This window comes from Trachemys scripta, chromosome 5 (genome assembly GCF_013100865.1).
Source record: "Trachemys scripta elegans isolate TJP31775 chromosome 5, CAS_Tse_1.0, whole genome shotgun sequence".
Classification (NCBI taxonomy): Eukaryota; Metazoa; Chordata; order Testudines; family Emydidae; genus Trachemys; species Trachemys scripta.
The window spans coordinates 82,773,330-82,788,132 of record NC_048302.1 but is presented as its reverse complement, the minus strand read 5'-3'; positions in this window follow the sequence as shown (position 1 = coordinate 82,788,132).

The following is a 14,803-nucleotide window of genomic DNA, read 5'->3' as shown; positions in this document are numbered from 1 at the left end:
TTATTTTCAGGATATCATCGATGTTAGACTAAACTAATGATAGACCAATATTCTAACTCTAAATAGGGTATTTACATTAATGTGCTATTTTTTTCATCATTATAAGGTGATTTAAATCAATCACTTCCAAATTACCATAGCAGTGGCACCTTCGTAGTTAGCTTCAATGTTGCATACTATAATTATACATGGGTCATTTAAATAATAATAATAAATTATAAACTCTTTACGAGACTGTACTTCATTATAGTGTTGCCCAGTCCAAATATATGCAGTTTTTCAGGATAATTTCAGTGCAAGTACCATCTGGTTAATGTGTTTCACAAAACCAAATATTAATTACCTGGTAAATCATTCGCAAACCAGAAAGTATTATTATAATTATTGCAAAAAAATTTGCATAAGACAAATGTCTTAACACTGGTTTAGAATAAGATCTGGCTCTAACATTTCTCCACAATTCTGCTGAAATTAAATTCCTGGAAGTTGAAGGCAAATCCTATTTTGTTTTTCATTATAACAGAAAAGATGTGGAAATCATCTATGGTCACCAGGATGTCTGAAAGCTATGTACCAGTTATAAAAATATACTAGCCTTGACCATTTATTCCCCATCTGTCTTTTCTTCCTACTAGTGAGGTAAGTTTTAGGCCAGGTTATTTGCATTGATAAAGAACAGTTATAGGAAGTCTGAGTATCAAGATCACTGTAATTATATTAAGGCACAACCAGGGCTTCTGTAAGTTTGCAGTAACACTTTGGTAACAATATCTGTGATGGAATTTACTCATCCTCCAGAAGGTGAGACCTTTCCTACTCTCTTTGGACCTGATTCAAAGCCCACTGAAATCAATAGAAAGAGTCCCCTTGACTTCACTGGACTATGGATCAGATGCAGGCTTGTGGACAGCAATTCCGGGCCCCAGGGCAAAACAGTCAATGGGCCCCTAGAAAGGGATGTGCCCGCCCAAATCCCTTTGCCGCTGCCGGTACCACCCTGCGAACGCCTAGGAGTCAGGGCTGGATTAACCTTTTGTGGGCCTGGTGCCAAACATATTTGTGGGCCCCCATGGGGGCAATGGAGCATGGTGCAGGGAGGTCAGTACTCAGAGTGAGGGGTTGGCCAGGGGCAATGGGGAATAGCATGGAGGGGTGGGCCCATGCCTTGCCACACTGCCCCTCCACCCAACACCCCCCAACTCCTTATGCCCAGCCTCCACCAAACCCACTATGTTGAGCGCTCCCTCCCCGCCCCCACCACAACTGCCCAGCACCCCACATAGACCCCCCAGCGCCCCAGCACACACACACACACTGCACTAGCCAATGCCCTTCTCCACAGCCTCACCACTACAGCTACACATTACTCCACACAGACACCCCTCTGCACAGCACCCCAACACACACAGGCCACCCCCACTGCCCAGCACCCCCAATAACCCCCCCACACTGTCTAGAACTCCAAAACACAGAAACATCCCCCCCTCCCAGCACAGTCCTAGGAGGCAGAACCCCTGAAGCTTGGGAGCACAGAGCGGTCCCATCCCTGGGAGCCCTACCCAGCCCTACCTGCCTGGTGCTGATGCCTGTGGCGGAGAGGAGGCGTTTCCTTGCAGGGGTGGCGCAGGGCAGCCACCAACTTCCCAGCCCATCGCTTCTGCAGAGTGGGCCCTGTGGCCTGCCCAGGCCCTTTGAAATTGCCCAGGCCCCTGGGCAATTGCCCCTTTTGCCCTACCCTGTCAGTGGGCCTGAATTCAGATGTTTGTGTGTATGGTTGAGTCTACATTTAGAGTAGGTTGTAGAGAAATAGTTAATAATGTGTAAGACAGTACACCGGGGTGCCAATAAAAAAGATTCAATGTGACTAATTTGCCCTTGTTATTTTGGGGGCCTCCTTGCGTGGAACTTTACTATACCAGTTGTCCCATGAAATAGGGTGCTATGCATGGTAAGGGAATCGGAATCTGGTTCTTAAAAAAAAAATTGGGCTGGATTGAATGCAAGGGGATCACATCCTGCTGCACCCTTTTAAAGGATGCTGCCCCTGCAGCACTTACTCCGTAGAAGGCAAGTGGCTGCAGTGCGGCCTTATCTCCAACACATAGGTGTCTCAAAGATATAATCTAGCTGTCTGTACAACCTGAGCCTTTGTCTTTTTAATTTCCTTTTTTTCAATTTAAAGAAGTTTGGAACATAAGCGTATCCAACAGACAGATTGTTACCTGACCGAGAGCTCTAAAAAGAGCCGGTCAGGTCTCCTTGGCAAATGTTAGAAGGATAAAAAATGCAAACATTGAGGCGAGTGTTTTGTATTGAAATCTTCTATAACGAATATGAAGACAAAAAATTGTGCTGTTCATATTAAAAAAGCCTTGGAGTAAACTGCAAGATCTGACCTGAACCCCCTCTGGTAAACAGCTCTGCCAAGCTTTGAGTGACCTCAGGACCAGAGAGTGTACAGATGGGATTACACTATCTTTTGCCCTCCTGTCCCCATCCTGTGTTGCACATTTTTCATCAGGACCAAGTCTCCCACCCCAAGCTCTGTTGTTGTTGGGTTTGTTTGGGTGGAATAGGAAGGGTACATTTCTGATTTGTGTGCCCTGGATTTGGACATGGAGGACATCTGAGCAGCTATAATTTTCTTTACAAAAATCCATTTTCAAGCAATAATAAAATAAGAACAAAAACTGTATTGAACCACTAAGACCTCCCTTCTGGTATACACACTGTTGTATGCCTTAGAAATATTACTATGTTTGTGTGTGCGCAGTAGATAATTTTCCAAGAGACACTTTAACGCATAGGTGTGAGCCTTTAGTATACTAAAGTAGTGAACTTCAGCATCAAGGTACATCCTTCAACTATTTGTGCTGATTATGGCATAATATGTAGGACCTATAGGATCACCCAGAGTGCTGAGACCCCTCCAAATGTTAGATTAGAGAAATTTGAAATCCCTCTGCTACAAGAGTTCTATATAACAAAAGCAGTACATATATAGATAGAGTAGAAAAAAGAGCATCATCTGCTGGCATGTAATGTGAGGTACCTGGGCCTATTTGAGTGAGGCCTAGCGTAGTGATTTCCTATTTTTTTAATAGAGCAATTCATCAACTGCATTTTCTTTTTCTGTCGCCTACTCTGGGTCTGAATTTGTGTATGTGAGGGGCCAAAATCATAGGAAACACTGTTTGGGAAATTCTGGCCTAGCACATTGTGATGTTGCACTCCATATGTTTTATGGAAATATGCTTATGAGTGTAAATATGATGTAACTGGAATATGCTTTATGCAAAAGGTCTCTTGAAAGGTATCATAACAAAGGTTATGACCTACTGAATATATTCCTCCTATTTGTATGTATGTATCATTCTTGTATCTGAAGCTAGAAATATAAAGTATAACTCTGGGTTCCTATTGTAATTATGCAAAATGTGGGCCATTGATGGTGGTTTAGAATCTTGATGGCTCCCATTGACTAGGACCATTGGTTGTAAATGGCTCTGTTTACTTGCAAGCCTTCCTGTGTTTGCGTAAGCCAGCCCAGGAAGAATGTCCCATGTCCCATGATGCTGAAATCCATTTGACCATGTCCCATGATGCTGAAATCCATCTTAAATCTGGTACTTTTCCATTTAGAAGGAGGGATGGAGACCCAAAGAGACAAGAGTCCTGCCTTGGACCAAAGCTATAAAAAGGGGTAGAACAGAACAAAGGGGGTCCCAGTCATGAGAAAGCCCCTGCTTTTCACCTAAGATGCCTGATAGATCTAACAAGGACTATACCAGGGGACAGGATTGCACCCATACTAGGAAGGAGTCTAGTCTGTGAAAGAAGCTTATTGAAACATCTCTGAGGGTGAGATATTACCTGTAATCAGTTTCTTAATGTATTAGGCATAGACTTGCATATTTTTGCTTTATTTTGCTTGGTGACTTACTTTGTTTTGTCTGTTATTACTTGAAACCACTTAAATCCTACTTTTTATACTTAATAAAATCACTTTTGTTTATTAATGAATCCAGAGTCAGTGATTAATTCCTGGGGGAGCAAACAGTTGTGCATATCTCTTTATCAGTGTTATAGAGGGCAGACAATTTATGAGTTTACCCTGTATAAGCTTTATACAGAGTAAAATGGATTTATTTGGGGTTTGGATCCCATTGGGAACTGGGTGTCTGGGTGCTGGAGAGATAACCTGCTGAGCTGTTTTTGGTTAAAGTCTGCAGATTTCGGGGTGTGGACCAGACCTGGGTCTGTGTTGCAGCAGGCTACTGTGTCTGTGTCAAATCGGCTCAGAGGTAAATTCAGCATATCAGGTGACAGTCCCAAGGGGGTCTCTGTGACCGAACCCGTCACAGCATAAACTCCAGATTTTCTTGTTCTACAAATGTTTAGCTTTTCTTTAGAAAAGCAAAGTTCATGTTAAAAGAACTTAAGGCAGCACTTTTACCTTGAGATAATTTTTCACCCGATCGAGCTAAGCAAAATTCCTAGTTCCCCTACTCTTATGTGCACTAGGGAACCTGTAGTGTGTGCCAACAGGGTCTACAAAGGTCAGTTAGTGCATAACACATTGGTGCACATTAGAATTCACATGCCTTTAGTGCATGTTGCTGAACCATGTAGACAAGCTCTGTATGACCGTGGCTAGATTAGTCAGGAAAAGAGTTAACAGTAGAAGTCATACAGCAAATGGCAACATTGAAGGGGTGTGGGTGCTGCTTCATAGGGTTGAGAAGAGGCTTACATCCCCTTAGATTTCTAAGTGTAGTATCAATAAGAATTGATTGAGTGTTATGTTAACTTCATGATTTAAGCCTTGATTGTGTTCACCCAATGATTTGCTTCCATTCCATATTGTTGTTGACTTGTTGAAATAACGCAATGCTAATTGTGATTTTGATTTGATAATTGGGCTGTGCAATCCTTGATTAGTTTAGTAAAAGTTATAGTAGTTAGTTTTTGTGAGAATTAATTGATTTTAAGTTTGATTTTTATTAACACCTTATTTTCAGGCTGAATTTGTCTTGCTGCAGCTTCCAGCCATTGGATCATATTATGCCTTTCTATGCTAGATTGAAGAGACCATTATTAAATATTTGTTCTCCATGTAGGTACTTATAGATTGTAATCAAGTCATCCCTTAACCTTCTCTTTGTTAAGCTAAATAGATCAAACTCTGGGAGTCTAGCATTCTAGGGCATATTTTCTAACCCTTTAATCTATCTCTTTCTTTCTTTGAGGCACTCACCAATTCGTCACAAGCAGTACCATTTGTTTGCCTTGGCTCAGTCCCTTTATTCCTGCCTAATTCCCATCCCTCAAAGAACTGATTTTAGCTTCTAGAGATGAGGCCCACCCTAATTTTGCCATTGGGGAAGTGAAGAGTGAAAGCCTTTGATGGCTTTGGAAGTTGTGATTCACACCTGTGACTGCAAAAAACAACTGACTTGGACAGAAGGACAATGAAAAACCATTGAGACACGGCAGGTAATTTAATTAGAAATAGAGTTTTATGAGCAGTGTTAATGTGTGCTACCTCAGCTAACCTGACAATAAAGGTTTCACAAGCTACAATGACATCTGGCACAGAATCACATGTAGGAATTATGCAGAGGCAATAAAAGACACTTAATTAGCATTGCAAATAGTGTTCTAACATTTATGAAATGTCTGCAAATTTGCATACAGATACATAATTACATAATTTGCAGCTGTTGTATTTGTTCCATAAGACCTTGCCACTTTAATAATGGAATATGTAAATCAGGAATTAATGTGCTTTACCATCTATTTTCTCAGTTGTCCATAAATGTGTGGCAAATCATGGGAACTTGGTATAGCTCTTTTATCTGGACTTCATCATCTTGTCTCAGAATGGTTTTGAAACAAAATTATATTCCATAACTTATTTAGCTGCAAAGGTCTTTTGAGAGATTTTTAAATACCATTTGTTAATGAATGCATCTCATTTATTAGCAAAGGTTTTTTATGTTCTCCAGTCATCTTTGAAATTCTTAGCTTGCAGTGACACACCAAAAATCTGTCCTCATTTATCCTTCTCTAATTTTAAGGAGGGTAAGTTAAATATTTACTCTCACTGGTACAGTTAAAATAAGGGCAGCTATCTTGTATGATAAATGAGTATGTAAGGAGAGGATGGGGTACACCTGACCATGTAAGAGTGCTGACTGTTGAGCATATTAGATGCAAAGTGATGCGGAGCAATTATGACACTTACAATGAAAAATTGGACTGCATTTTATTAAATAAATTATAGTCAAATTTAATTAATTTATCATAAATCCCTGTGTATTGAATTATGTATTTAATTGGCTTAATGAAGAAGATTTGTAGAACTATATATGCTGGGACCACTTTGTATTGATAGGAAAGGACATGCAGAAGAACCATAATCTGAAATTCAGGTTCCCTCAAAATATATTTGACTTTCAGTTTTCATTGTGCTACTTTCATCCTCCTGAATATAAAAGTATTAATATTTGTATGGCTAAGTTTTCTAATATTTACTAGTTCACACAATTTTTGTGTGAATGCAAAAACACACTACTGGCTGCAAATTTTATACATATGATGAATGTAAAATATTTTATTTGATTTTATGACTTTATGCATTTGACAGTGCTTTGAATATAGTAAGTTTCACTGTTTCTTCACCATAGAGAGTTAGTTTCCCCTTTTGTTTGTGTGGATTGTTTACACTGGGGAGGGAAACATGTTAGGAAAATATTATTGTAAACCTACAAAAACTGGCAGAAGGACTTAAGAGACATTTCATTTGTATTTTGCAATTGACTAGATTTCAGTTTGACTGTGTCTCCTTAACACTATTTTAATAGATAAAATTGGTTTACAGTAATAGAGCCTAAAGAATATTTTTGTTGTTTATAGCCAGTAATGTTTCCCATTACTTTTGTCTTGTAATCTAAATGGTATGTGTCAAATGACAATCTGTTTATACAACAAAAACTATAATCAAAAAGAAATATGTCATTATGGTGTCTGTTGTTGTTTGAATATGGTAATGAGAAATGCAAATTCATTCTTTTTCTGCAAAGAATGATCTTTCCTACAGAAGTTTTCAAAAATGAAGTTTGTCAGGGAGGGAAGTAGAAGAAATTGCAAGTACTAAAGAATGGGGACTCAGTTATACCATGCCGGACACCAAGGTACAGGGGGATGGAAAAAGTGCTTTGAAACTCCCCATCCCTTTATACACCAAGGCTTGAACTGGGCACAGTTGCAATCCTAAATTTTTCTCTCGGTGCAAAGACTGCTCCAACAGTGTGCTGTTGAAGGGGCTAGTCTTCCCAGAAGAGAAGGGCTTAATAACGCTTTTCAACCCTTGATATATGCTGAGTTGCTCGTGATCAGTAATATCCACGGAGTTTATCACTAATACATTAGCTATCTTTCTGTAATCTGTTTGGACAGTCCCTAATACAATGAAGCCCTGATCTGTGACTGGGGCCCCTAGACCCTACCACAGTACAAATAAATAATGATAGCAAGCAAAAAGAAACATTCCTTGATGAATTCATGTATTTGTGTGATTCTTTCCCTTTTCTTTTTTGATGTGAATCCCGCAGCATTGAGAGAAGGAGGACAAAGCTTTTATTTCATGTTCCAGTCCTGCTTTGTGACTCTTGCGTCCATAGCCAGTTTAACAGCTATGTAATATGTGCAGTCACAAAAGACATTCCCTTACACCAAAGATCCATGTAATTTTTGTCATAATTAAACCTTGTACTGATTAGCCATAACCCCATCCTGGTGAGTTCTATGAAGAAGTAGAAAGAGAGTGAAAGGGGGGAAATAGATGGATCTAACTGAAAAATAGTATGGGTCAGATCTGAATTCAGCTGTTTGCAATGCAGAATAACAACTCTATTGAACCTACAGATTAAGGAACCATATGAAATACCCAATATTTACTGTGAGGGATAAATGTCTGACTTTAGGGACAGATATCAGTAGCTCCTAGATAATTTACCAAATGACATTTAACCTCAGAGGAGGATATTGTGAGCCCCATTGCTATTTTGAAAGAAAAAACAGCATTCTGATTTTTATGGGTTTTATTACAAATTAATCTTAATGGTGAAAGTAATTAACCCTTGGGACAATTTGCCAAGGGCTGTGGTGGATTCTCCATCACTGACAATATTTAAATCAAGATTGGATGTTATTTTCTAAAAGATATGCTTGAGGAATTATTTTGAGGAAGTTCTCTGGTCTGAGTTATACAGGAGGTCAGACTAGATTATCACAATGGTCCATTCTGGTCTTGGAATCTACAAATCTACAGCATGGATTGGGTGTCACCAGTGAATTTGGGCTCATCCTCTGGTGAATCAGAACTATAATATTTACAGAGTTGCTAGTTAGGGTCATATTCCCTCCTTCAGTCCTTTAAATAAAAAGTAGGTTGCATGGTCTCAGTTTAAGCAGTATCTTCAACAGTCTCTCCCTGTTTACAAACCATAGGACTGGACTGGAAGGCCCAGGATTGACAGCTGGGAGAAACAAAGAGGAACCTTGGTTGTCTCTAGCTGAATAAAGCACTTTGTTATTTTATATAGCTGTTATTATTGCTTTTTGTACTGCAGTAGTGCCTAGGGTCACCTATCGAAGATCAGGACCCCATTATATAGGCACCATGTAATCATGCAGAAAAAATGGTTCCTGCCCTGAAGACCTGGCTGATTATGGTATGACAAGATGCCAGGGGTCTATGAGACAAACAAAAATTGGGAGAAAAGGGAAGAACAAGGCTATGGTAAAGCAAACATTTTGTCATATGTTAAATAGAAGTATCTGGCCTACCTGAATTACGGGATCTTGACTCTTTCTTCTTGGGTTAAGGATCCCTTATAATATCTACTATATATAACTAACAAATATGGGCCAGAATTTTTGAACACATTCAGCATCCATAGTTGAGGCCAGATTTTCAAAGAAGCTCAGTATGATATTTGAAACATTGAAAATCTGGCAATAAGTTTCATGGTAGGAGCTGGTGGGTGCTGAGATCTTTTGCACATCTGGCCCTTATTTAGGTACCTAATGGAAGCTGATCCATTTTGAAAAACCTAGCTCCAACTTTGGGTGCTGAGTATTTCTGAAAATCTGACCTTGAGCTCTTTTGAAAATCTAGCGATAAGTGGTGGGGCGAGGGGCAGGGGAGTTGCCACTGGAATGGGATGAGAATGCTGCCTCTGGAGCAATTCCATCTTCTTCTAGTGGAAAGAGCAACGTTCAGAAGCTGCCACCAAAATATCAAATGCAGATCTCCATTAGGGAGGTATTAATCACTATCGTTAGATCACTAGGTCGGTGAAGGGCAAGGATCTTTAAGTCTAGGAATAAACCATCTCAGTTGAAAACCAATTTGAATTTGAATTAGAAAAATTGTTTGCATAACAGTGACATATTTCTGATATACAAAAATCCGTGTGAGATATAAATGCTTAAAATATGCATAAGTCAAATGCAAACAATAGAATGGCACAGACTTGAGTCCTTGAAATTTAAGATGTTGACTTTGCAAAATCCATCTCTATTCTTGTGATTTCTTGTCTGTCGGGTTTAACTATTTGATTATTAAACCTGGCTAGCAGTAGCTCGAGCTGTGGCAAAGAATATTTGAAACAAAATGAAAATGACACAAAGAAAAACACAAGCTACCAAGGCCAGCATTTCCAAACTTGGTCCTTGGTCCCTTCCTCTTCTTACTCTACACCTTGTCACTGGACAATCTCATTCACAAGCACAAGTTCAAGTTGCATCTCTGTGCTGATGACTCACAGAGACCTCTCTACTCTGCATCTGTCTCCTTCTGTCAAACTAAAATCTCAGCTTGTCTATTTGATCTCTCCTTGTGAATGTCCAGCCATCAGCCTAAGCTAAATATGCTCAAAAATAAACTATTCATTTCTCCCCAATGCCCTTTCCCCTCCCTTCTTTCTCAGGCACTGTGGACAACTGTTATACCAAGAAAATAATACCAACAGGATCTTATAAGAGGGACAAGGCAAAACGCCACGTTTATTGCAAACACAACAGAAACAGTTTTGACAGCTGTTATAATCATTCACTCACACAAGCATTCACACAGGTTCTGCAAAGCTGGTTATAGTTACCATCCTAGTAGTTGCTCGTGCCAAGTCACTGGTCAGGTGGCTTGGACGCGAGGGTGGAGCCGAGTCATGTTAGATGCGCATCCGTTGCTCCTGGAGGGTGGTTGCAGAACCAGACTCAAAGAACTCAGTCCCCTGGTTCTGTTCTTATAGGTCTTTGCTTCAATGTATGTCTATGGAGGTTGCTTCATCATGCTGAATTTGTGATTGGGGTAACCATTAATCAGCTTGGTCAGCAGATGGCACATCCATGGCGATTGTACGTTATCTTTGAGTCTTCTATCTCTCCTTGATGTGCATGGGTGGGTTCTGGCATGCCGTCTGGGGGTCATCCAATTGCCTCCGCCCTGTATTATCTTCATCCCATTGATAATTGTGAGTCTTAGGTTTCGGCTGGTACTGGTTTCTGATCAATTATCTACCTGTCACAAACACTCACTCCCATGCACTCAGCATTCTTTCATCCAGACTTAATAGGTTTGATTTAATTCTTTTCTCCCTCTTTCCATTGCTAAAAAGATTTACATAGGCATAATCAGGTTCCCAAGGGATGAGAGGATCAGTGGGTATGACTTAAGAAAACATCATTGTTTTCCCATCGTTCTTATCATCCCTTGGTACAGACTTTCTGTCCCGTAACAGTATTCTTATTGGTTACTTGCATATTCAATCCCTGTACAGGCCTTAGATAATTTGGTATTTTGGCCTTGGGATTGTTACAGAGATTCATTCAACAAGGTTCAGCAGATCAGAAAGAAATTCATTTAACACAAATGCTTATTTATCATAAGGCAGAAGTTTCCTTAAACAACTATATTACTTTTCCTTATATCTACTCTTATTATTTTATACTATTATACTTTAACTATTAATTTACTAATATCGGGGCATGATCCAACACAACATCAACATCCTCAGTCAGACAAATCCATAATCTGATCATCATCTTCAACTCGGCCCTTGCTCTACATCCTTATAGCTAAGCTGCATCGAAACCTTGCTGCCCTTTCCTGTGTAACATCCCTGAAATCTAGCCTTTCCTCAATTTCTACAGAGATAAATCTCACAGCCACACTCCCACCACTTCATGTCTCAGCTATTGTAACTTCTCTCTTTATGGACAAACACAATCTTGCCCCATGTAGCCGTTCGAAAAGGTGATGTGAAGATCATTTTCCTGACTTGTTGCTTCAGCCACATCAGTTCTGTATTTGAGGCCCTTCACTGGCCCCCCATACTCCACCACAAACTACTTGTCTTCTCTAGAAAAGCCCTTTGCAGCCTTTCTCTTAGGGTATGTCCACACTGTTATCAGAGATGTGACTGCAGAATGTGTAGACATAGCCAAGCTTGTTTAGATCTCGCTGTGATTAATGTGCATAAGTCTTGTCAAGTAGTGTCAGGCTAAGCACTGTTAGGCCTCAACCTTCCGGCAACCTTCCGGAAGTTGTAAGAAGCGAGTACAGTTGAATCCTGCAAGCATAAGCATAATCTAGCTAGGAAGCTTTATAGACTAAAAGGGAAACTCTGTAAAGATAGATATAGACTTGTGGTTACTACGCTCTGCAACCAAATACCTCTTTAAGCTAACTTGAGCATTTTTGAGTCTAGCAAATTGACCACAATTAGCCGCAGAGAGAAGAGATGAGCTGAGCACAGGTGTACAGTTCATAAGATTAAAACAACCGCAAATACCACACTGAAACATTTGGCCACCTTCATTGGTTGACCTGTTTTGAAACACGGCCAGCAAATACCGTATAAAAAAGGTGCAAAGACGCAAGTGTGTGTGTGTGTGTGTGTTGACCTAAAAGAGATCACTCTTTGTCAGGCTCACATAAACCCCCTGAACCAAAGGGACTTGCACTTCACTGACTATCTGTGCCTGGCCAGTGCAGGAAATGGTCAACTGAAGATAATGTATCTTTGGAAGAACGCAGGGTGAGGTTTCGGAGTGAAGAGGTTTGGTTGTGCTCAAGCTAGTTAATCTTAAATCTGTATTAATACTATAGTTTAAGTATATTAGTAAATCGTTTAAGTTGTTTAAAAATAGTAGTAGTCAATAGTTAATCAATATATAGTAACTGTATATGTTTTGTGCCTTGCTGGAAGCAGTGCAGTGCTGGTGAAGCTAGTAGTTTATAAATCATAATAGCTTTACAAGTCGTTGTGCCTGTCTTAAGTAAAAGTTACCATTAAGTTTATCATAAAAGTCAATAAAAGTTTATAAGTTGTTATATAAGGTTATAGGTAGGTTAAGGTTAGTATTAGTATTGTATATTAGTTGAGGGTGGTTACAGTACATGTAAGGTTGCTAGGCAATCAGTAATAGTAGCGTTGCATGTGCTTGTGACTATTTTCAATATTATTTACCTTTTATATGTGCACTTATAGAAATAAGTAGTTAATGCATAATATTATTTGTACTTGTGCTTGTCTCCAGTATAACTTGCCATTTGTATTAATCCTCACTCAGTGCTGGTCTTTAATTCTGTCTTTCTTATTCTGCCTGTGTTGCCTTTATAGTCACGGCTTTCGGTGCGCCTGTGGGAGGTCCGGCTGGTAACGCCGTACCCACTGCCAAATTGCTGCCGAAGCCACGGGACTGGCGGACCTCCCGCAGGCACGCCGCCGAAGGCTCCCTGACTGTCACTTGCTGTGCTGGTGTCTGGAGCCGCCCCTGCTTATTAGTGACAGCTCACAGAACGGCGCTGGAAAGTGCAACCCAAAGGGACTGCAATGCCTGCACTACTCCACTGACATTTGCAACCTGGGGCTGGACTGGGCCTGTCAGGTTCGGCCCTTCTCAGGATCAGTGTGGAGCAGCACTACATCCCACCAATGCTGACTGGAACCTCTGGGGAGAACAGCGAGTGCACCCCCACTGCAGAGCGAGCAGCAGCCTGCGCTCTCTCCTGCCCCATCCAGAGCTTGGGGCTTCTTCCATTTGGGACAGGAACAAAGGTCCAATATTGGGATTTCTGGGGAGACAGAAAGTCTGATTTCTCTCAGCTCTAGTCCCTCCCACAAAAATTCCACCACAATGTCTCCATCCCTGCTTAAAGCCATGTTCCAGGCCAGATGTAGGGTTGCCAGTGTCCAGCCCAGTGAAAATGAGCAAGTGAGTGAGGGTGGGGGAGAGCAAGCGATGGAGGGAGTAGGGCAGGGCCTCGGAGAAGGGAGGGGACAAGGGTGTTTGGTTTTGGTCAGTCAGAAATTTGGCAATCCTAGCCAGACAGGTTGCTGCCAGGGCAGAGGCACCCCTCCCTGCTAATCCTTGAGTGTAGCCTTTCCTATGGCCAATCTTGGTGCCTCTTGGATTCGGGCTCCAGCGGCTCCTGGTGTTGCTCCAGCTGCCCTCAGCAGCGAGTCTGTCCGAGATCCTCTTGGAGGCTTGTGCGCCTGCCGGGAGTGACACAGCCGATTATTAGCCCCTGGCAGATGGCATCTGACAGGCTGCAGGTAGAAGAGAAAAGCCCAGGTTTACCAACAGCCACCCCTCCCCCCCGCCGCAGCAGGTCCGGGCCAGGGCTGGGTTGCGGGAGGCATCTCTCCCCACTGCAGCCCTGAGCACCTCTGCAGCACCAAATAGGCTGTGTGCGGCTGTGCAGCTTAGAAGGAACTTAGCTCCCCGCCTTAGGTTTAGGATTCCTATGGCAGGACACTTGGACCTAGGGGTAGGGTTCCTCTGGGTAGGGCTCCCTGCCATATTTTTAGGATTCTTCTGGGTAGGGCACTTGGAGCTATGGTTAGATAGGGCTCTCTGCCTTTGGGTTAGGGTTCCTATGGGTAGGGGTCTGTGCACTATGCTTAGGGTTCCTATGAATAGGCCTCCCTGCCCTGTTATGGTTCCTATGGGTAGGGCGCATGTAGCTCGTGTTCATGTTCGTATGGGAAGGGCACTTGGAACTACGGTTAGGGCACTTGGAACTATGGTTGAGGTTCCTATGGGTAGGGCACTTGCAGCTAGGTATAGGGTTCCTATGGGTAGACCTCCCCGCCTATTGTTAGGGTTCCTGTGGGTAGGGCACTTGGAGCTAGGGTTAGGGTTCCCAATGGTATGGCTCCCTGCCCTAGTGTTAGTGTTTCTATGCGTAGGGCACTTGGAGCTAGTGTTAGGGTTCCTATGGGTAGGGTTCTCTGCCCTAGGCTTAGGGTTCCTATTGGTAGGGCCTCCCCCCTAGGCTTAGGGTTCCTATGGGTAGGGCTCCCTGTCCCATTATTCAGGTTCTTATGGGTAGGGTTCTTGGAGCTAGGGTTAGGGTTCCTATGGGTAGGGTTCCCCACGTTAGGATTAATGTTCCTATGGATAATGCTCCTTGCACTAGGGTTAGCATTTCTATGGTCAGGGCACTTGGAGCTACAATTAGGATTCCTATGGGTAGGGCTCTCTGCTTTAGGGTTAGAGTTCCTATGGGTGGATCCAGGCTTCAGTTCCCCATTTTACACGGGCATAGCATCATGTAACCTGTGTAATTTCAGGCAGTATAGAGAGTTTGGGCTTAAATTTTTAATTCTCCAGAAGACATCTGCAAATTTGTGAGTGTCTGGAGAAAGAGTACTGGGGAGGAATATAAGGCATCAGAGGCATTGGATATGATTTAAACTGTTTGAACTCTTTCATGCAGAATTAAGAG